The 21,566-nt window shown below is 48.7% G+C and overlaps 1 protein-coding gene and 1 pseudogene across 3 annotated transcripts in view; both read left to right on the forward strand.

Moving 5' to 3' along the window:
• LOC144369181 (mitoregulin-like) overlaps positions 1-16,609 on the forward strand; it is an 83,160-nt gene extending 66,551 nt beyond the window's left edge. The window contains exons 3-7 of one of the 2 annotated variants that reach the window (XM_078028328.1): positions 2,713-2,789; positions 3,992-9,170; positions 9,634-12,800; positions 14,725-14,890; positions 15,535-16,609. The gene's annotated coding sequence lies outside the window, so the exon portion shown is untranslated. The remainder of the gene's footprint in view (positions 1-2,712; positions 2,790-3,991; positions 9,171-9,633; positions 12,801-14,724; positions 14,891-15,534) is intronic. The other variant, XM_078028329.1, reaches the window with a different exon arrangement.
• LOC144369179 (mitotic checkpoint serine/threonine-protein kinase BUB1-like) overlaps positions 1-16,609 on the forward strand; it is a 79,731-nt pseudogene extending 63,122 nt beyond the window's left edge. The window contains exons 26-31 of the transcript XR_013428671.1: positions 540-622; positions 2,713-2,871; positions 3,992-4,091; positions 12,587-12,800; positions 14,725-14,890; positions 15,535-16,609. The product of XR_013428671.1 is annotated as a mitotic checkpoint serine/threonine-protein kinase BUB1-like (transcript). The remainder of the gene's footprint in view (positions 1-539; positions 623-2,712; positions 2,872-3,991; positions 4,092-12,586; positions 12,801-14,724; positions 14,891-15,534) is intronic.
• Positions 16,610-21,566: the final 4,957 nt, after the last annotated feature.

Consider the following 21,566-nt stretch of genomic DNA (forward strand, 5'->3'; position numbering starts at 1 on the left):
AGTATAGGAACCCGGCCCCTCGTAGCCCAGAGCCACCACAGGTACCCTGTGTACTGCATCATCCCGGGTTTCTTTAGGACAAGTAAACCCAGGGGAGTCGCAGATGAGTCAGAGCGAGGAGAGGAGCAGCCCGGAGCCAGGCCCAGTGGCCTCTGGCAGTGGACAGTGGGGCAGACTTCCAGGTGTCAAGGCCTTTGCATGCTGAATCCCCACAGTCCACTGCAGGGAGACAGAGCTTGCTGATTCAGGAGCACCCATGTGCCTCTGGGTGATGCCACAGGAAGTGCTCAGCTCCTGAGGCACCTGTTGGCACATCAACAGTTTCAGGGATTTTCAAGGGAAATTTTGACAAAAGGTGAGCATCACTTAAAGTGCCACCTCTGCTGTACCGTGGGACCCACCACGTTTCATTTGATTTTCTGGGGCAGAACTGCTTAGCCCTAAGCGGGGATACTGGCCTTGTTCCTTTCAGGGGCTTGCATGTGCTTATAATTTTGACTCGTTCAGATGTTGTTTCTCAGACTTGTTTTATTTCCTAGTCAACGGGTGAGAGAGGAGAGTTGAGTTGCGGCTGGGTGTTTCTCAGGCTCTTCGATGCCAGTGGCGTTCCAATACCAGCAAAGTAAGTGCTCTGCGAATTCCTAGCAGTTGTGTGATTTTGTAGAAGTTCTTTTTTTAGGATCAAGGAACTCAGGTTTGTTCTGTTGGCATGTCAACAGCTTTTGGGGCGAGGGCTTTTAATGTTGATTTTAGTGTTGTATAAAGTAGTGTATGAAAGCAACACACACACCCTCCCCCAGAGAGGGAGAAGGACACATAGGACATGTTCTAGAATATGCTTGCACTGTCTGCCTGCTGGGACTGTTCCCTGAAGTACTGGCACATTCCACCATGCTGAAAACAGTGCAAAAGCTAAGTCCAGGGTCCCCAGGTCCTCTGTGAATCTGTGTAGGACATTGAAATTATAGCAGTTTTTTTAATATTTATTTTTTAGTTGTAGTTGGACACAGTACCTTTATTTATTTATTTTTATGTGGTATTGAGGACTGAACCCAGGGCCCCGCACTTGCTAGGCAAGTGCTCTACCTCAGCCCCAGCCCTCCTGTAAGCAAATTTAAACTTTAAAAGCACAGTGCAAGCTAGAAGCAAATATCCTCATGCATACCACAAAGTTGGAATGTTGTTAGCCCTAACGTAAAAAGAGCCCTTGAAAACTAATAAGTAAAAGATCATCTGAATTTGTATTTATTTATTTATTGGTTCCAGTGATTGAACCCAGGGGTGCTTAACCACTGAGCCACATCTCCAGTCCTTTTTATTTTTTATTTTGAGACAGAGTCTCGCTGAGTTAGTTAGGACCTCACTAAGTTACTGAGGCTGTCTTTGACTTGTGATCCATCTGCCTCAGCCTCCCAAGTCACTGGGATCATAGGCATGTGCCTCCTCACCCAGCTCATCTGAATTTTTAAATGGGGAAAATAAAGATCTAAGTCTAGGATATAAACAGGACATTCACAGAGGGCTACAGATGGACAAGCAGTAGGGAGGATGGTGATCAAGATTCTAAATTTGTCATTACGGAAACTCAGGGTGCTGGGTCCCACACTGCCTGTATAACAGGAGGTATGCGCCATAGTGTCCAAATTCCCCCCACCTTTAATCTGGGGAAATAATTCCTACCCCACAAGCTCCTGGTGAGGATTAACTTGGATAACATGCCCTGCACAGCCTCCTTACCACTGAACCCTAGTTTCTAATTTCATCCTAGCCGGAGCAGGAGGGGCGCCCCATTATCAGGAGTGAATACAGAAACTCAAGTTTCTTATGATTCTTTAAAAAATATGTTCAGGGTTTTCACTTATACTTAGAAGAAAAAAATAAGGAAACATCCAAAATTCCACCTTGGCAAAGTGAGGTCCCAGTTATTTCCTAGAAGGTGGAGCTCGGTCGATAGGGAAGCATTCTGATGTGTATTGTGAGGCACAGGGAGTCACAGGGTGGGTGACAGTCAGGGCAGGAGACTTACTGAAGTAGGGGGAAGGACAGAGGAATTTTTCACTTTTTACGTGTCCTGTCTATGCCATTCCAACATTTTTCTTAAATATTTATTTTCTAGTTATCGGTAGACACAATATTTTTATTTTTTATTTTATGTGGTGCTGAGGATCGAACCCAGTGCCTCACGCATGCTACGCAAAGTGTTCTACCTCCAAGCCACAACCCCAGCCCCCATTCCAACATTTTACAACGATCTATGTTACTGTTTTATTTTAAAAATCATATAAATTCATAATGGGTTAATTTCAAATATTGATTCAACACATTTAAAAACAGTAATTACTTGCTATTAACAAGTCATTCAAGTCAAAACATCTTTATTTTTATTTGTTTATTTTTATGTGGTGCTGAGGACCGAACCCAGTGCCTCACGTGTGCAAGGCAAGTGCTCTACCACTGAGCTACAGCCTCAGGCCCATCTTAATAACAGAAATCTTTCTCATTTTCATATAAGTACATTTCCTGTGTTGATGCTTGGGACAGAGTCTCTTTGCTGAGATGACACCCCATGGAAGGGTCAACACTGTCATTCTCATCCATCAATGAGACATAATTAGAATGAATACATTTGTGCTAAAAATGTTTCACTTCTGGTTCAGGTGTCTACGGAATGCCCGCCATGCGCAGCCATCATAGTATGTTATTCTTTCACAGAACTTACGAGCTCTTCTTGAATGGTGGCACTCCTTATGAAAAAGGTGTTGAAGTGGACCCTTCAGTGTCCAGAAGAGGTACTGCAGTGGTGCGCTGCCTTCTGTCAGCTTTCCGTCACTGTGACAACGTACCTGAGATAATCAACTTCAGAAGAAAGAGGTTTATTTTGCTTCACGGGTTTCCGTCCATGATTGCTTGGCCATTTCTTTGAGCCTGTGACATCAAGGTGGGAGCACAGGGCAGAGGAGGCCTGTTCATCTCATGGTTGCCAGGACTCAGAGGAAGGGTTGGGGTCCAGTATCTTCAACTGACCAGTGTCCTAGCCTCCTCCCATAAGGCCCCATCTCTTAAAGGTCCCACACCTTCTCCCTCAGTGCCACAGGCTGGTGACCAGGCCTTTAATTTGTGGGCCTTTGGGGAACACCTCAGATCCAAACCGTGGCACCTCCTTTTCCTTAAAGATGAAACAAATGGCAGAGGCTTCAGAGAAGGCAGCCATATTCCAGTAAGCATGACAGTTTCTACTTGGATTCCCATGTTTTAAGATGTGCCATTTGGTGATGTGATCTTAGTCATTTTTATCTCAGTGATTGTTATTTTGGTAGCACATGTAAGACTATAATGTTGAAAATCGTGAGAAATGGGGCCCTGCGTTAGTTCTGTCGCTGAACGCTGAGCTGATGCTGTGGCAGGTACAGAGTGAGTGAAGCCGGCTTCCTCAGAGATGGCCCATTTCAGGGTCAGGGCGTGTAGGCATTGAAATCGTGACATGCATGCCACCTCACCCTCCAGGAAGATGGAGCACCCGTCAGTATGTCTGTTGGCCAGGGGACACCAGGGAAGGGAGTGGAGGGCAGCACAGATGGGCCCTCCCCCGGGAAGCTGTGGGCTGACGGCTGGAGCCCCCTCGCACGCCTCAGCCCTCCCGTCCTTGTGTGGTCCAGGACACCAACCCTGGCTGCTGCCCCAGTGGCAGGCTCTCTCCTCCTTGGAACAGGAAGGAGTTGGGGTTTGGGGTGTAGGTGCTTCTTCCTGGGGCCGCATGTGCCCTTCCCCCTTTCCCTGCGTGCTGCTGCGGCCATCTGCCCTAGTGGCCAGGGGTGCTGTAGGGAGGCCGCAGGTGTCTGTCACCGCCAGGTCTCTTCTGACAGCCGGAGGGATGTGGGCGCCTCCTGCCTGCTATAACCACCAGTTGTGCTGACCTGTCACTTAATAGTCTTAACAAATAGTCTTACCCGTTCCGAGCGCTGACAGCTGTGGGTCTGTTTCTGTTTGACAGCGCAAGGCAGTGTTTTCCAGCAGATGATGACCATGCGGAGGCAGCCTCAACTCCTGGTGAAACTGAGGTCTCTCACCCAAAGGTCATGGAGCATGCTCAGGTGCGTCCCGCTTCCCGGGCAGTGACCGCGGGGCACTCGGCCCCAGGTCGCATCTGCCTTGGGTCCCCCCTGCTTGGCTGTCTCTTGTCATTTACTTTTTACCTAATTAATTATTTTTGCCAAAGAGCAGAAGAGAAATAGAAAAATAATAAAGCTTAGCATCATTTACTCTTCTTTAACACTAAGCTCAAGTGACAGACTTGGTAATAAATCCTTCAGCTACTTTTGAACAAATGAGACTTACCAATGCCTGGGCCTATCTTCAGGGAAATCTTTTTTTACTTGTTCTTTTTGGTTTTATAGGACAGGAGAATGTATTTTGACATATCCTACATACATGGTGTGCGACTTCCCATTCTTGTGGTTGTACATAGTGTGGAGTTCCACTGGTCGTGGGTTCATATGTAAACACAGGAAAGTGACGTCCCACTCATTCTGCTGTCTTTCCTATTTCCAGCCCCTCTCCCTCCCCCTCACACTCTTTGTCTAATCCAATGAACTTTTCTTCTTCCCTCCCCTCCCCTTATTGTGCTTTAGCATCTGCATATCAGAGAGAACATTTGGCCTTTGGTTTTTGGGGACTGACTAGCATATTTCACTTAGCATGATAATCTCCAGTTCCATCCATTTATTGGCAAATGCTATAGTTTCCTTCTTCTTTAGGCTAAGTAATGCTCTCTTGTGTGTATAGATACCACATTTTCCTCATCCATTCATCTGTTGAAGGGCACCTAGGTTGGTTCCGTAGCTTGGCTACTGTGAATTGAGCTGCTATAAACACTGATGTGGCCAAGTTACTACAGTATGAACTTTTTTTTTTTTTTTTTAATCTTAGGTTTATTTAGGTTTTACTTGCATGCAGTAAAATTTATGATTTGGGGGTTGCAGTTCCTGGAGTTTTGACAAATGTACCGATCACGTGACAATCACCACAATCCAAAGAATATTCCCTTTGCTCTCAAAGGTTCTTTTGTGTCCCTCTGTTGTCAGCTCCCAGCTCTGGACTTGGGGAAGCACTCTTCAGTTTTTTTCCCCAGCACTTTGGCCTTTCCCAGATGCCATAGGTGGACTCATGTGGCCTGCGGCCTGCAGCCTCTGAGTCTGGCGTCTTGGACCATCATACATCTGAGGCTCGTCCACGCTGTTGCCTTTGTTAGTGATTTGTTCCTGTTCATTCTAAATGGTTACTGCTGCATTTCATGGACATGCCACCATGTGTTTATCATCCTCTAGTTGGTGGTCATTTGGGTTTTTCTAGGTTTGGGTGACTATAAATAAACCTGCTCTAAATATTTGCATACACGTTTCTGCGTGTGTGGATGTGAGGCTACCTACATCTCAAGTAGGACTGCCTAGCAGAGGGTTTGTTGTTACATCTGGTGTTGGTCTGGCTGCTTCCCTGAATGCCTGTGCCATTGACCCTCTCCCCCTCTCTGTGCACGGGTTTCAGTGATTCCGTGTTCTTGGCAGCATGTGGTATGATTTTTCTGTTTAGACCAGTTTAAAAAGTGAACAGCAGTTTCTCACCATGGTTTCATTTGCCTTTTCCTGGGGAGATCCCAGAGCTTCCAGTTCTCACTGGATCCCCTGTAGTCATGTAACCTTCTCTCGGGGTTTCAGTAGCTGCCTCTTTAAAATGGGGATAATAGCAATGTCAATTCCCTCCAGCTGTAATGAGGTTTAATTGAAAGCAAGTATATAAAACACTTAGTCCATATTTATAGTCCCTGGCTATACAGAAACACAGTGGTGTTGGCTATAATTATCTATATCCTAATTATTTTATATCCAAATAAATGTCAGTGCACACCAGGTAGATACATGCTGCCATTTCCTGAAATTTGTTCAAATGAAGAGGACTGAGGAATTTAAAACAGATGTTAACCGATTGGAGGGATGAGAGGGCCTTCCTCCAGGTCACACAGGGGACAGGAGACGGTGAGCCTGATGCAGGTTGGGGAGCAGCAGGGGAAGCAGACTGAGTGGTGGCTTCCGCCCCTGGGTCAGGGCCTTGCTTTAAATATCCCCTGTTCCTTCTCCAGAGCTGACAGGTGCTTGTCATCACACACGGGTGTTGAGTCTTTCAGTAACTGTTAATAACGTGCTCCTGGGGATTAATCTCTCCTTACCTGCCCCGCCTCTTTTTTCTTTTCCTGGATATTCGTGGCCCTTTTTTTGGCAAATCTTTTCTCAGAAAATTGTGTTTTTTTCCCAGTGTGAGGAGAAGCAGCACAGTAGCGGTCTTTGTCAGGGGCCAGCCGGACCCATGGGGCCTAGTTCTCCCTCTTGCTGCTGCTGCCAGCCGCTCCTCCGGGAGCCCAGGGCACCCCCGCTGCCCTGTCAGCACAGCGCTTCCGGCAGTTTCTGTGGCTCCAGATACTAGCTTTTAAGTCCCTTCACCATCTCAAGGTCAGGTTTGACTGTGGTGCAGGGGGTGGATGAAACTAGGAGCACTCTTCTGTGTGTTGGCTTACTAAGAAGGGCCCTGGGTCCTTGTCCCCAACCTCAGGGACTGAGGCTCTCGCTTGAGTGTAGTGCACACGGGCACCCAGACCTTTGATATCAGAGCATGCCTCTCAGGCGCCCTGCTGCTGCCGCCCCTGCCCCTTACCCAGACTTGGGCTGTCCTGGCATTGCCTCTGCACATGGCGAGATCCTGCCGTGTGCGTCCCTGGTGATGCTAAGGGTGGGTTTGGGCACCCTGCTGTTGTGACCCAGGGACAGGCTGGCTCACCGACAGCAGGCCATGGCAGTGAAACCAGAGGCCCTAGGCCTTTCCAAAGCGTGGACCATGGGCTGCGGTGTACATAGGTCAAGGTCAGGGGCCAGATGTGAACTTTAGGATGTTGCTGCCCTGCCTGAGCACCTGTAGGGGCAAAGGCAGGACTGACCCAACTGGGCATCCTCGCCACCCATCCTGCTACCTACAGAGAGAAGGGAGCGAGTGTGGCACCTGCAGCCCTCTCCTCTCTTTCCAAGGAGCATCCACCTCCAGCCCCACCTGCCCTGCCTACCAGCTCCACCTTGGCTCAGCCATGTCTCTGCTCCCAGGAGACACGAGGGGTCTTTCCAGGACGCCAGCGAGCACAGAACAGTGGAGCAGCAGCGCCAAGAGCAGGAAGCCCTATTTGTCTCAGAGCCCTTTGTCCCCTAGGGCCCTAGCTGCCCCAGCCCACAGCCTTACATGAGTGTAGCCTGTGGGTGTCAAGAGACCTTGAAAATGCGGATGAAGCTGGGCAGACCCCTGCTCCCTGGAGAGAGCTCCAGGGTCCTGCACAGGGGCCCAGCAGACTGTTCAGCGAGCTGGCTGGGCTGGGACAGGCTAGGGGGCGCTGTCATCGTGGCAGGGAGCACACAGGTGTCTCAGGCTCCCCAAGGCTTGGCTTTCTGACTCTGGAGCTGTTTCAGATCTAACTTAGTGCTCTATATTGTTTAGCCTTCTCTCAGGGTTAAATAGGAATTACCTCTCTCGTTCTGGAGCTCTTGTACAAAGGGTTCAATTTGCAGTGATCAGGTTCTCAGCCCCTTAGGGGAGGGGAAGCTCCGAATTTTAACTCTGAGTTCTGAGCACCAAGAAGCGCTGGCCTGTAGAAGGAAGCTACGTGCATGTGTGTGTGGCGGTGCTAGAAATGGACTTCCCTTTGCCTTTTTGATGCATTGTTTTTTCTTTTTTTTATTTTTATTGTTGGTTGTTCAAAACATTACATAGTTCTTGATATATCATATTTCACACTTTGATTCAAGTGGGTTATGAACTCCCATTTTTACCCCGTATACAGATTGCAGAATCACATCAGTTACACTTCCATTGATTTACATATTGCCATACTCGTGTCTGTTGTATTCTGCTGCCTTTCCTATCCTCTACTATCCCCCCTCCCCTCCCCTCCCCTCCCCTCTTCTCTCTCTACCCCCTCTACTGTAATTCATTTCTCCCCCTTGTATTATTTTTCCCTTTCCCCTCACTTCCTCTTGTATGTAATTTTGTATAACCCTGAGGGTCTCCTTCCATTTCCATGCAATTTCCCTTCTCTCTCCCTTTCCCTCCCACCTCTCATCCCTGTTTAATGTTAATCTTCTTCTCATGCTCTTTGTCCCTACTCTGTTCTTAGTTACTCTCCTTGATGCATTCTTTTCCTCTCTTTTAATGCTGTTATATTATTGCTAAAAATAAATAGGATATGGCCTACCTGAGGCCCATTCACCCCAATCACAGCACCTCTGCCACCAGAGACTGCTGGTCCCCGTGTGAGGTCAAGAGGATATGTTCTTACTACTTCAACTCAGCTAACCTTTGGTGACACAGAACTTTCTGGCCATCTTAGGTTTGGAAAAGTCAGGAGGTTTCTCTAAAGGAATTTAAAAAAAAAAAAAAAAAAACAGGTAAGCAGCATTGCCTCATGGAGTGGGAAGGTGCCAGAAGGAAAGGCGTGCCCACTGTGGGAGTGCCCAGCCTGCCAGACAGATGAACAGGGAGGTGGGCAGCAAACAGCAAAGGAGGGGGTGAGAAGGAAGGAAGGAAGGAGGGCTCAGCCTTCCCCTGCGCAGCACAGCGACGACCACTGTTACTCAGCAGCAGCTGGAACACAGGCCATGGGGGCCTGGGGCAGAACAGCCTCTGGAGTCGCAGCATGACTGCTGGGTGCACATGGGGCACTGAGGCTGCCAGTCTTCGGCTCCTAGGTCAGGAGTAGACATGGGAACCTGAGTGGCTTCAAAGAGGGCTGAGGCTGCTCCCGCCTGGAAGTGGGGGAAACTGGCCTGCACCATGCCTTGATGCTTCTGGACAGTGGGCAAGGTGCTGCTCCAGTTCCCAGGAAGCTCAGGAACGGGGATCCCCTCGCTCAGGCCAGCCCAGGGTCATGATCACCGTTTCCTTCCAGCCAGCTGGAAGCCTGAATGTGGCCCCTAGGATAATTGTTCTAAAACTCTGGAGTTAATTAAGATAGAGGATTAATTTATAAAATTAAGATTTCTTTTATAACTTCTGAGTGTAAAAGTGAGTCTCTTATAGGAAAGCATATAGTTGGATCTCGTTTTTTGCAGCCACAGGCCTAACTCCTAGGAAGCTGGGGACAGGTTAGGACTCTAGTTAGTTGCTGTCCTGCCTTAGCACACCACCTGAGGTGACAGCTCCTCTGGCAGGGCTCCAAGGGCCCCACCTTCCCCAGGGAGACGGGGGCGGGGCCTATGCCAGGGCGGGAACATGGAGCCTGGTCCCCCACAGCTCAGTGTGGGAGGAGCCCGGAAGTAGTGCCCTGGAGGCGGGGCTGCAGCTCCAGGTGTGGTGGGTCCAGCTCCTGGGATCCAGGAGCAGAGAAGGTGAGCTGGCCTGGAGCGGCCCAGGTCTAGACGCCCACAGGAGGTTGGGACCCCAGGAGGACTCTGACGCCGCCCTGGAACCTCGGCCCCGGGTTGCCTGTCCCCTGGAGCCCAGGGCGGTCCCCACAGCGCCCACCGCGAGACCCCGCTGTCCTGGTTCTCACCTAAGGGCTTTCCTCAGCGGAGCTGCTGGTCACAGCTGGTGGGTTTTGATTTGCAGGGTCCTGTTCAGGATGCGGTGGCCTCAGCAGTGTGGCCTGCGCCTTGGACCTCAGAGGAGAAGAGGTGGCCTGATCCATCCGCAGGCCCCCTGGAGAGGGGAGGGCCAATGGAGGAGCCCAGTGTGACCTGGGGGCAGGAGGCAGGTTAAAAGACAGACCTGCCCAGGTATTTCAGGTCTCACTGACTCTGTGTCCTTTTGTTTTCCTGTCGCACCTGTGGATTTTGTTTTAAGTCCTCGCTTTAAAAACCCTCTCCTGTTCCTTCTGTGTACCTGACCCATCATTTTAAACCATGTTCCAAGGTCACTTTTTGGTGTATGTGTGGTTCTGGGGATTGAACTCAGGTCCTTGAGCCTGTTAGGCAAGTGACCTACCTGAGCTACACCCTCAGAGACCCCTGTAAACTTTTTCCCCTCTGCCACGGGGTCAAGTTGCCAAGGCTGACCTCGAAGGTTCCTCTTCCTCAGCCTCCCTGGTGGCTGGCATGACAGGCATGCACCTGGGACTGTCACTCTAGCCTGTGATGGGAACTCATGTGCATCTGTCCAGGGCTAGGCATGGTTCTGCAGAGCTGTGCTCCAGGCTCCCTGCAGGGCTGTGGAGGCTTCTGCTGCCCAGCAGCCCTGGTGCCATGGCCAGGGCTCCTCCCACCCTGGGGCAGGCAGCTGCCCATTGCTGTAGGCTGACCTTATTTTCTTATGGCACCCTTACATACCCTGGAGTATGTTGGATTGTTTGTCCATTACAAGTCTAACAGGTCCTTTAGAACCTTCAAATAATTAGTAAAATTCCTAAAGAGTAAGTGAGCATGCAGAGAAATTGGGCTAATGGGAAGAATGATGTTGGATGATATTTTCATGACTTGAATATATTATCCAACATGAAGTTACATTTTATTACAAAATAATAAAATAATGAAGCAATACCATGGGCTGAGCCAAAATAAATCCTCAGGATCTTAGGCATTCTGTAATAAATTTGCATCATTTGAAGTATAGAGTTGATCATCTCTGGGTAATGAAATGGAAGTAAAGGTATCAAAGCCAATGATCATCTGTTTCCAATTTTCTGTGATTTGCTTCAAGTGGTAAAGTGGTGATATTTATTAATAATGGATCAAATAGGTTCATAATTGTTTTAGATAACAATTAGATGCCTTTACACTTTAGGCTATATGGGCACATTTGAGAACGGTTTCAGCCATTCTCTCATCCTTTGGGTCATTCCCTTCAGATGTCCTGTGAGACATTTTCTATGTGAGGCTTTAAGAGGAAGAAGAGAATATTCTGTAAAGAAAGCCTTGTGATCTGTGCATTATAAAATTAAATGGGTTCATTCAGAAATCAGAATTTCTATTGAAAGCTATTTGCATGAGCCAAATAAAACCTATTTCTAGGCGTCCTGGTGAAGACAAGGTTTTATCTTTATATGTCTCATTGTTTCTGCCTTGCGACCAGCTCGAGCTTCATGAAAGAAGGTTCAGTTCATAAGAAATTGCTAGTGAGTTTTAAATTAAAGACACAAGACTCTCATTACCTTTCACACAGCTCTGAGACGGCTTCTTCTAGCTCCCACTTCTAGCCACCTAATGTGGTGGCGAGGTTTACACAAGAGACTAGGGAGAGAGGGAGAGCATGCAGGGAGTAAGCTTTTATTGGGGAATAAAAAATTCAAGGGAAAATCCCATCCAGTGAACGTTAAGGGGGGCAGCATCCCAAGGTCAAGGGCAACGATTGGGTCTTCAGGTCAGTGGCCAGGCACGCCTCTGCATGGACAAGCCCTCGGACCTGGGAAAGGGTGGGGAATGGCTCTGACACAACTATGTTTGAGCGCCTCTCACCCAGCCAGGGAAGTAAGTCAAATCACGTGCGAGGATGGCCTCCCACAATTGTCTGGTTTTTTTTTTTTTCTTGTTGTTGTTAAAATGAAATTCATAAGTTGGCAGACCATTTTTTCAGATGTGTAACTAGATGCCATTTAAATTACCCACCTTTAAATGGTAGACATTTTGTACATGAACACTGCCTGTCTGCACCTTTTTTAACAACCAGTCTGGGCTCAGGAGCCCAAATACCATTGTTAGCTGGAACATGTTCTTCAATTTGGCCTACTTGCCAGTATCCCCTGAGGTCATCTGTTCAATGAGCTTCCTTACTCCTGCTCCCTCACTGGCTTTCATAGAAACCACATACTGTCTATGAATCAGGGACACCAATCCCACAACATTGTGTTCTTTGAGCATCCAAAGTCCCACTTTTCACTTCACCATGCCTGACATAAGCAGTAATATTTATCAGCAAATGTGAGGTTTTCAAAGATCCAATTCTATGTGCTCCTTTCTCAAAGAGCATTAGGCAGGGCTATAGCATACATAAATATTAAGTAAAGGCCATAGTTTTAAAATGTCATCCATTGAATAGTTGACACATGTCTGAGATACTTTTTATTTTGGAGGAAGTATTTTTTAATAGGGAATTCCAACAGCTACGTAATAGTGAAATGAGAAATCTTGCATCCATTTTATTCTTTGTTTCTTATGATTTTTATCAGTAAGGATAAGATACTTTCTTGTTCCAATGCAGATGTTGCCCACTTCTGTAAATGGATGTGGGGTGTCACCTGCTACTTGCATGTCTGCATGTTGTGCTTGACACTAATATCGTACTTGGTAGGTGGCAGAAAGTCAATACTGAAGTTAAGGTCTTGTGTTGTAGCAGCAGAGCTGAAGATCCTTGGTGTGCCACCTTCTACAACCCATGCTGCTCTGTTCGAGTCCTTTAATGACTTCCTGGTGATGAGCATCATGGTCTCCTGGTCTTTGAGAATGGCCAAGCATTGCTCTGTGAATGTGGAAGATGGGCGTGTGGAAGGCTCCAGGGAGGATGGATCATTGAACATGTACTCTAATCCATATGCCTCTTTAATGACCTGTTTTTCTTCTTGGGTTTTAAGGGAGACAGTGCCCTCAGACACTTCTGTGCAGCTGGGAATGCAGGCTTCTGTTTCACCTTGAAGGAAGCATTAATGATTCATTTCCAGAAGACATCAGGAGAGAGAAGTGAGCCTCTGGTATCATGCAGGTTCCTTGCATTGCCCATGGGCTAGAAGGGAGAAGAGTTGCTTCATGAGATTTGATCCCCTTTTTCCTGAAGAGTTTCACACAGAGGTGAGTCCCCAGCATGTTTAGACACCATTTCATACCCCTTTGTTGACGGAAATGAATCGCACCCCCTGATGATGTGGAAGAGCTAAAGATGTGTTTGCTATGAATTTTCTATTTTATTTCTCAGGGCCTGAGTCAAGCCAGCCATTGTGCTGTCAGCGCATGAGCTGCTGGTCAAATGTGAGGAAGTGGTCTTGCTTTATGAAAATACCACCCTGATTCAGTGAGCCAGAGGCAGCCTGCAGTCCCTGTTTTCCTATAAAGGCAGATTGCTGTGGATGGCCTCTGGCCTCGTCATGCAGCCCTGCTCAGAGTAGGGGATTGAGGGTCCAGGCAGATCCCTAGTTCCTTTTGACCTTTATTGCCATTGGGCCACCCCAGGGTCCTTGGACTCTACCTGGTCTTCTGGCCTGGGTCAGGGGATGTGAGGTTTGGAATCCCCCTCTGTGGCAGGATCCCAGGTCCCCCAGCCACTTGAGGGCAGCACATCCTTCTCTAATTGTGTTAGAGGGGGAGGATTCTCCCACCCATCCTCATCCATGCTCATCCCACATTTTGTCGCTTGATACCTGAGGACCTTTATTCATTGACTTAGTGGTTAGTGATGATGGTTACTAAGACTAAATGACTCTTTCAAGTCACATCACGTGCATGGTAGGGCTAGAGCATGGATCTTCCCAATTGATTTCATGGGACTCTCTCATGGAAACTGTGACTGCTTCCTAAACACACACTCTACATTTGCAGTGTCAAAATTCTTGGCACTGCCTCCTTGGCAAGTGTATCTTCTCTTCTATGTGGGAATTTCACAAATATTTTCCTTTTGTTTGTGGAGGTCATGCAGAAGGGATTTCATTTGAAATAGCCCCAACAAGAAATACCAGTTGTCTTTTTCACACATGGATGTGTGTAGTGAACACCTCTCTCTGTGTGCTTGCATGAGTTGCTCCTTTGAATTTGTTGAAGAATGGTTGGCTGGGGAACAAGGTAACGAGAGATGGATATCAATGGTTGTCAAGTATTCTGAAGTGAAGAATGTATTGAGGATGTCAAGGCTTTTCTAGCCAGTTCCTATGGCTCAGTCAGGGATCAGTCAGAGGATTCTGTCTGGTAGACTCTTTGGAACAGATGTCAAAGTGGCCTGGTCTTACCCTGTCCAGGACTAAATGCTGAGCTTGAGTGGGAGCTTCTTGTCATTTCAAGCATTTCCATGAGTCTGTCCTCTGTTCTCTTGTATCCATGTGGTTTCTAAGAGGAAAGCGGAACAAAAATTGAAAGTATGGTGATTGATTATTTATACCAATGTTATTTCAATCAACTTTGTATAATACGAAATTAACTTTCTCCTAGTAAGATTTCATATGTGAGGAAATAATGAAAATATTGGGGTTAGGGGATGAGAATATGCAAATCAAACATTTTTGAGCACCAAGACCCGTTTTTTGTTTTTGTTTTTGTGTTTTTAACTTAAATAATAAAGTGCCAGAGGACCATACCTGCCATTCAGCCTCAACAACCTCCAGGTCCAGCTTCCAGGCGGCCCATTTCACCAGGGTGTGTGGGACCACACTGTCCTGGGATGAGAGAGCAGTACCCATGGATGTTGTCATCTCACAGAGTAGATATTGCCAGAGACAGTAGGGAGCTAGTGGCACATGAGGAAGGGAAGAGCTCTCAGGATGGGAAGAGGGGGCCGCTTCGAGACTCACTGGGTATGGCACGAGGCTGCTGGGTGTGGTATTGGCCTGGGCCCACTGAGTGGGGCAGATCCGTGGTCTGTGTCCCTGTACCCTCCTCTGTAGCCTGTGTTGGCAGCAGATCAGGGAATTGGGATCAGAAGTGCTCCCAGTAACACAGGCACCAGCCCCCAGAGTGTGTGCCTCGCCGTTTCCCCACCTGGCCTGACTTGGTGCTTGTCTTGCCTCAGGGCTGAGACCCTACAGTCTCTGATGAGGGTGTCTGTGGTCCAGATCCAACCTGCATGGCCAACTCAGACCTTCAGCTGGGTCCTAGGCTGCTGCAACCAAACTCTGTCAACTGGGTGGCCGACAACAGAGGATGTGTCTTCCGTTGAGCTCCAGAGGCTCATCACAGTAGGTGTTGGGCTGTCCCAGTTCCATAACCCCTCCCAAGTTTCAAGGGGACTGTCCCCCCAACTCTCCCAGCCCTTCCCACTCTCCTACTGCTGCCCACGATCTGTGGTTCCCATATGGGCATCCCCTCCTGACTCCATCCTCACTTAGGCTGTATCCCCAAGTCTCCCTGGTCTCTGGGTCCAGACTCTCCTCTTCCTACAAGAATATCAGAAATTGGATTTGGTCCCAGTTGATGCCGTGTTCCATCATGTGAGCTCTTAGCTTCATCACTGTGCAAAGACTCTTTTTCCACACAAGTTCGCACGACTTTTGGCTGGCTAAGAATTTTCAGGGCACACTTTTCTAATGAGTACACTTTCCTTCCTTCAGATCTCCCCCCAGTGAGCATTCCTCGCACCCTTGTGCTAGTTCCTTTATGGCAGGTTCCCTCCTTATGGCTGAGAGGACCTAGTGACCCCTGGATTCACACATTCTCCTTAATCACCAACACACTGCAGAATTCTCCATGGGACTGCGGTGTTTTGCATTGGAACCCACCCCCTGACCTCTAAAAGTGGTCTAGACAATTGGGTTGGCTCCCTCCCTCCTGAACCTCTTTGATGTCCTTTAAAGTAAGTTATTCTTTTGGATTCCTTCCACAGTAGGCAAGTCCTTGGATCCCCTGCTAGAAAGTCTTCCAGCCTGAAGGTCAGATGTGTCCAGATGTTGAATTGAAGGATATCAGCTCCTAGAAGCCCTCATTCTGGCTGCAGTGTTTCCTCCCCTCAATGCAAAGCAAGAAAGTGCAGTTGGCCCTGCACCCATTCTTCTGCATCCATGATCCCCACCAGCTGGAAATCCAAACTATTAGGAAAGGAGTTGTGTCTCTCTGGACAGATACTTCTCTCCTCATTGTTTCCTGGATCTTACAGTGTTACAGAGAATCACACTGCCCTTTCATTGTATTAGGTGTCAGAAGTCATCTGGAGATAATGGAAGTGCTACAGGAAGAAGATATGCAGGGTTTAAATGCAAATACTCGGGCACTTTTGTAAGGGACTTGAGCCTGTGTGGACAGGTGTTTTGGACTGACTTTGAACAAATCTCCCTTGGATTTCTTGTAACATTTCTGGTTTCTGGGCTTGGGAGTGTTCAGGACTTGTGTGTGAGTCAGCCTCATGGAGATGTGATGGGGGGCAGTCGGAGCTGTTGTGCAGAACCTCAGTGATGGCTTGTAAGGCCACCTGCAACACTGCAAGCAGCAGACGAGAAGGGAGCCCGCTCCCCATGTGTTCAGCTTAACTCTTGTCTTATCCAAAATCATGACTTGTGAAATGTTGCAGAAATGGACTCATGCCAAAAGTTGGGATGTTCTGGGGAGCATGGGCTGTCATTCTATGCTGTCTCTGCATTATGATGTGTTAGTGGGTGGGAACTTGAAGACGTGCTTAGGCCATGGATTCTCCTTCCCTGGGAAAGGGCTTCTCAAATCAGCCCTTGTCCCTCTTTCACCTGCTTGCCCAGGAGGACACAACAAGAACGTTCTTACAAGTTGGCCCCCGGTCTTGGTCTTCCAGCCTCCCAAATTTGAGAAATAAAATCTGTGCTATGAATTACCCAGTGCCAATACAACACAAACTATGCTAAGATAAGTCAATCAGCAGTCTCCCAAGTGTTTACATTGTGGTAATTGACACCAAACATCCGTTTTGTAATTAAACCATTTTGGAGTACACAGTTGAGTGGCATTAAGCATGTTCATGTTGGTGTATAGGCGTCACCACCATGCATCTCCAGAACTCACGTGGACATACTCTTGCCATCAATGCTGAATTCTAGTGCCCTTGAGGCCTAGGAAAAGAACATGGTATTTACTTTTTATGAACCTGATAATTGAGAATCTGAGATAAGTGAAATCCTACAAAATTTGCCTTTCTCTGGACACGATCATTTTCAAGAAATGCAGATCACCCTCACTCGTGGGCATACCAGGTCCACTGCTAACTCTGCGGGTGTTTCAATTGCACTCTCAGTGACAGTGGTGACTGTGTGCACATGACCTGTGTGTCCAGCTCAGATCTCAGGATCTAGGGTCTTTGGTTCCACGCAGCCTATAGGTTGCCTGCTCCTCCAGATCTCTGCAGGCCAGTGGCACGAAGGCCCTGGGCCTGGTGGTTTCTTTAGTGAGTGCAATACGTGTCCACAGTGTCGTGGGTCATGATGGACTATAAATAGAAGCAATGCCTGGATACTCCTGGGATCTCAGTAGGCTCAGCCTGTGTGCTGAGAATTGTTGTGACCTCCTAATTAATGGGCCCCCAGAATCCCAGAGAAAAGGTCAAATCCAGAGCCAGTTGAACTTCAGTGTCTCTGAGAGAACTTTTGGGGTGGGGGGCCTGGATACATTGATGTGATGACTCTGATGCAGAGTCACGTGCTTCGAATCCAGGTAGAGGTGCTCAGGAGCAGCCTGGGCTGGCACGTGGGTTCCCCACCTCCACACCTGTGGAACATCTTGGGGCTCTGAGAAGCACAGCAGCCTGACCACGTGAGGGCATCTGCTGTCTCTGCATATAGTGAGCTGGGTTTTCGTCACATCTCTCAACAATTCCACATAACACCAGCTCTGAACCCAGAGTCCTGGGCACTTAGTTGAGGCTCCATCAGCTCCCACCTCTCTACCTGACAGAGCCCTCCTGGCTCCCTCTGCACTCATTACATTGAAGATGAAAACCTGGAGGGTGGGACTTCCCGTCATCCAGAAGTTCGCAAACACATTCCACTGTGGCATTTGTTCCTGGAACCCAAATGGTTGGGGGTCCACAAGCACCCTGGCATCCATGTGTGGGAACCATGGTAGTATAATCAAGAAACAGGAAGGAGAGGGGTTGGACTGATCAGTACAGATGGCAGGGCATAGTACAGAGTGGAATGGAGAGTTCTCACCCGGGGTGATTGTTGTGATGTGCACAAATGCTCTGCTGGTGCTGGGGTGCCCGCATGGTTTCTGGGGTCTTGAAAGGCTACAGATGCCCACAGAGTGTTCTCAGATGCACAGTGGGAGGCCCGTTGCAATATATACATGTGGAAGAAGTAGGAGACCCCCTTAGTGTGGAGGTGCCATCTAGAAGGCAGCCTCACTTCTCTGAAAAACTTGATTGGAAAAAAAGGGTCCGTACCTGTGCCCAAAGGGCCATATATGCTCCTGGAAGTTGGTGGTGGAAATAGTTCTCCATCCATTAATCACTCCCTCACTCACTAATGTCCTTGTGTCCTTGAGAAAGGCTCTCCCTTTCCTGGTTTTCCTGAATAGAAATCCTCTTGCCTCTTGGGTGAATAGGGTTATGGGTTGTGCAGAGGGTGGTGGTTTACTGAGCATCTTAGAGACTGTCCTTTATGGAGTCTAATGATCCCAACTGGGGAATGAGGCCAGGGTCCTAACTGTGGTTAGTGTGAGGACACCATGGGTTCAGAGAGGGAAAGAAGGACAAGGGAAACTCAGATGTCCCTTCATGGCCCCTGGAGTTAGAGGACTTACCCCTTTGCACCTGGGATCAGGAGACCTCATTTTTTCGAGGACACGCACACTCGGACGTTAATCTTGAGTGTGGGTTCCTTTCTGGGGTCCAGGGCTGTTGTTAGCCACCAGGAATGACAGTGCTCTCCATGCTGATTGGAGCCATTTTTGCCAGGAAAGAGAGCCCATGGTCACGCCTTGTGCAAAGCATCCCACGCCAGGGGCTCCCATCCCTACATTCCTGTCCTGAAAGGAAGGCACTCAGAGGCAAGGTGGGTCCAACCACCTCCCATGTGTTCACTCATCACTGTGTTCCAGCATCACCCCAGTTAACAGTCCTGATGGAATTGGATGTGTCTCAGAATGTCACCCTCATGAGCTCTACCCTGCTACAGCTGCAGTTCTTCAGTGGGAGAAACTCAAAACCTCAAAACACATGCACATGAAAGAAAAGAGCAAGAGCCAGAGCCCAAACAGGCCAGGTGTGGCAAAGACAGCTGGAGTGCCTAGGTTGGGACTCAGAATTATGTCAGTGGGGTGGCATTGCTGCTGGCACCAGCATGATAACAGAGAGCCAGCCCTGCTCATTTTGGGGAGCAGTGTGTTGGCGAAGGCAGCAGAAATTGAGAGGCAGGATTGAGTTTGGCCCTAGGAGGAGGTTGGGTAAAAGGCCAGTGTGAGTTGGAGGGCTTGGGCAGATAGAGAGGTCAGGGTACACCCCAAAGCCTGGAGACTGCACTTGATGTCCAGGGTTGTGAAACACCACCTCCCCTCTTACTCAAAACTGAGAGCAAGGGGCATTGATGAGTTCAGTTTTTGTGCGGCTGCATCCAAGGTGGCTTGGCTAGGCACCTCTGTTTCCTTGACTCAGGAGGCTGGGAGTCCAGGCTCCACTGAGGCTCGGCTGGGAGGATCGGACTCTGAGTTTATGCCTGTGTTCCTGGTAGGATCCATGTTGGCTGAGCCTCAGTGTTTTTGTAATGAGAGGATGTGTGACCGTCATGTCTTTATCACAGGACACACTTGCTAAATGGATTTGTTTGCTCTGAGGAGGAAAGAGAGAGAGGGGAGTGGTGCTGGAGACAGGGATGCAGACAGGGGTCATGGACTTGGCATAACTCAGTCTTGGAGGTGATATCCCATCACCTGTACCCACTTCAATTCCCATGAATCCAGAGGCTGAGCCCCCTTGAGGTGAGGGGTGAACCGGTTCTGGGCAGCAGGATGATGTGGTAACTCGGAGTCTCTGTGAGACCCCAACACTAGACACACTTGGCCCTTTTGAAATCTTAGGAGAAGCTTTGGGAAGTTGTATGGCAGAGGGGAGCAGCCTCTGCATCTCAGTCCCCTCCAACTTGCCATGGTGTAGAGAGGGAACTGCAGCCACGATGGGACGGACATTGGCCACATTCCTGTGTGGGACACAGGCCTGATTGAGTTGGGGTGGATTCTTTGTCTCTGCCCTTCTTGTGATTGTCCCATCTCTACATTTGTGCTTTAGCCACCTGTGAGTCCCATCTCTGGTTTCAGAGAGAATAGAGGGTGTTATGGGCCAATAGACACAATAAACCCTAGAGATTAGATGCTACCCTACTTTCCAGAAAAGACTGGGCACAGCATGAGTTGCACATTAATGGGACCAGGGTCCAAAAGCTGCTGAGAGGGAAGGACTAGTTGTGAATGCATTTTTGAAGGCTCCAAGCTGGAACTCTAGTGGCACCAAGCAGGGCAGATTTTGGTGGGGATGTTTGGGTAGTTGTTGGTGAACACCTGCGCACCTGAGATGGGTAGGCATGGAGGAGAAATCAGCAGCCCATAGGGCTTTTGAAAGTGGTCTTATGTGAAAAGAGGCTCAGGTATGGACACAGGAAATGACATCATTGCCTTGACAATGGATCAAACAGAACATGGAACCCTGGTATCCAGGCACCCACTTCACTGACCAAGCCATCCGAGCTCATTTGGTTGGAGAAACTGGAGTGAGAAGGATGTTCTCCTGTGGTTGCAAACAATGCCGAGCCTCAGGCTCCCAGGAATCTCAGGGGGGCCAACTAGCCCTTTTGTGGATGCACTGGGTGAGGCTTCATCTTAGACGCCAGAGCCTCTGGAGATTGTCGCAGAGGAGCTCAAGAATAACAGTGAGTAGCACAGGGCAGGTGAGCCCAGCAGGCCCTCTAGTCTAATCCCTGATGAATGGCCCAGGACTCCTATTCTGACTCTGTGTGTGTGTGTGTGTGTGTGTGTTTTTGTACTGATGGGAACTGTCCCATTGTGCTTTGACTCTAGTGTATTGGCACAAGTCATTTTTCTGTTTGTCACCATTTCCATTTTGAACCCACCATTTTTGGTCCCAACCCAGGGTGAAAATGATGAGAACACGGAGGAGCCCTTCAGGGTACAGAGCCTTGAACCTTACAGGCAGGACCAGCTTAGGAATGAGCTCCTGCCTGTCATTTGTGGGAGAAACCTACATTTCAGCAGCAACATGGGGTTAATCTCCTGGGATTCCATCCCCACCCAGCAGGTGCTGGATCTCTTGTTCCCAAGGTAAGCACCAGACCACCAAGCCCAAGTGTGTAGCCCCCTCATGCCTGGGTCTTGGGGCTGCCATGTACCTCTCAGGGACCCAAAGGTTTGTGATACCTAGCGAGATAGAGGACCACACTCATAGTGGAATGTCAGCCCCGAATGGGACGAGTCCTGGAGGTGCCTGCCACAGCCTTGCAAGGGGAGTGAACTTCCCCTCTCAGGCAGAGAAACCATTCTGACTCCAGCTGATCCACAGAGGTCCGTGGAGCAGTCCCCACACACTGGGCACCACAGCTCAATGGTGTGCACTGAGCTCATTCCCAGGTGGACTCAGCAAGGCCAGGTGGTCTTTCTGGTGTGATGTTGGCTTTGTGAAGAACGTAGATCTGTGCCAGAGGCGTCTCAAAACTCGGGCCTTGGAAAAGCACTTTTGGGTTAATAAAGACATGTTAGTTTCCATAGTGGGACAGAGCATCCTAGCTGGGACATAGCTGGACAGGGGCTTTGGACATGGCAGCTCCCACACCCAGAGATATGTGGGAATCAGCAGTTTGGGCTCATTCACTGATGAACATGGAGAAAGCACCCACTGTGTGAAGACACGTTTCCAGTCACGTTTCATAATTCAGTGAAAAATGGGGTGCAAAT

The sequence above is a fragment of the Ictidomys tridecemlineatus genome, chromosome 12 (assembly GCF_052094955.1).
Source record: "Ictidomys tridecemlineatus isolate mIctTri1 chromosome 12, mIctTri1.hap1, whole genome shotgun sequence".
Taxonomy (NCBI): domain Eukaryota; kingdom Metazoa; phylum Chordata; class Mammalia; order Rodentia; family Sciuridae; genus Ictidomys; species Ictidomys tridecemlineatus.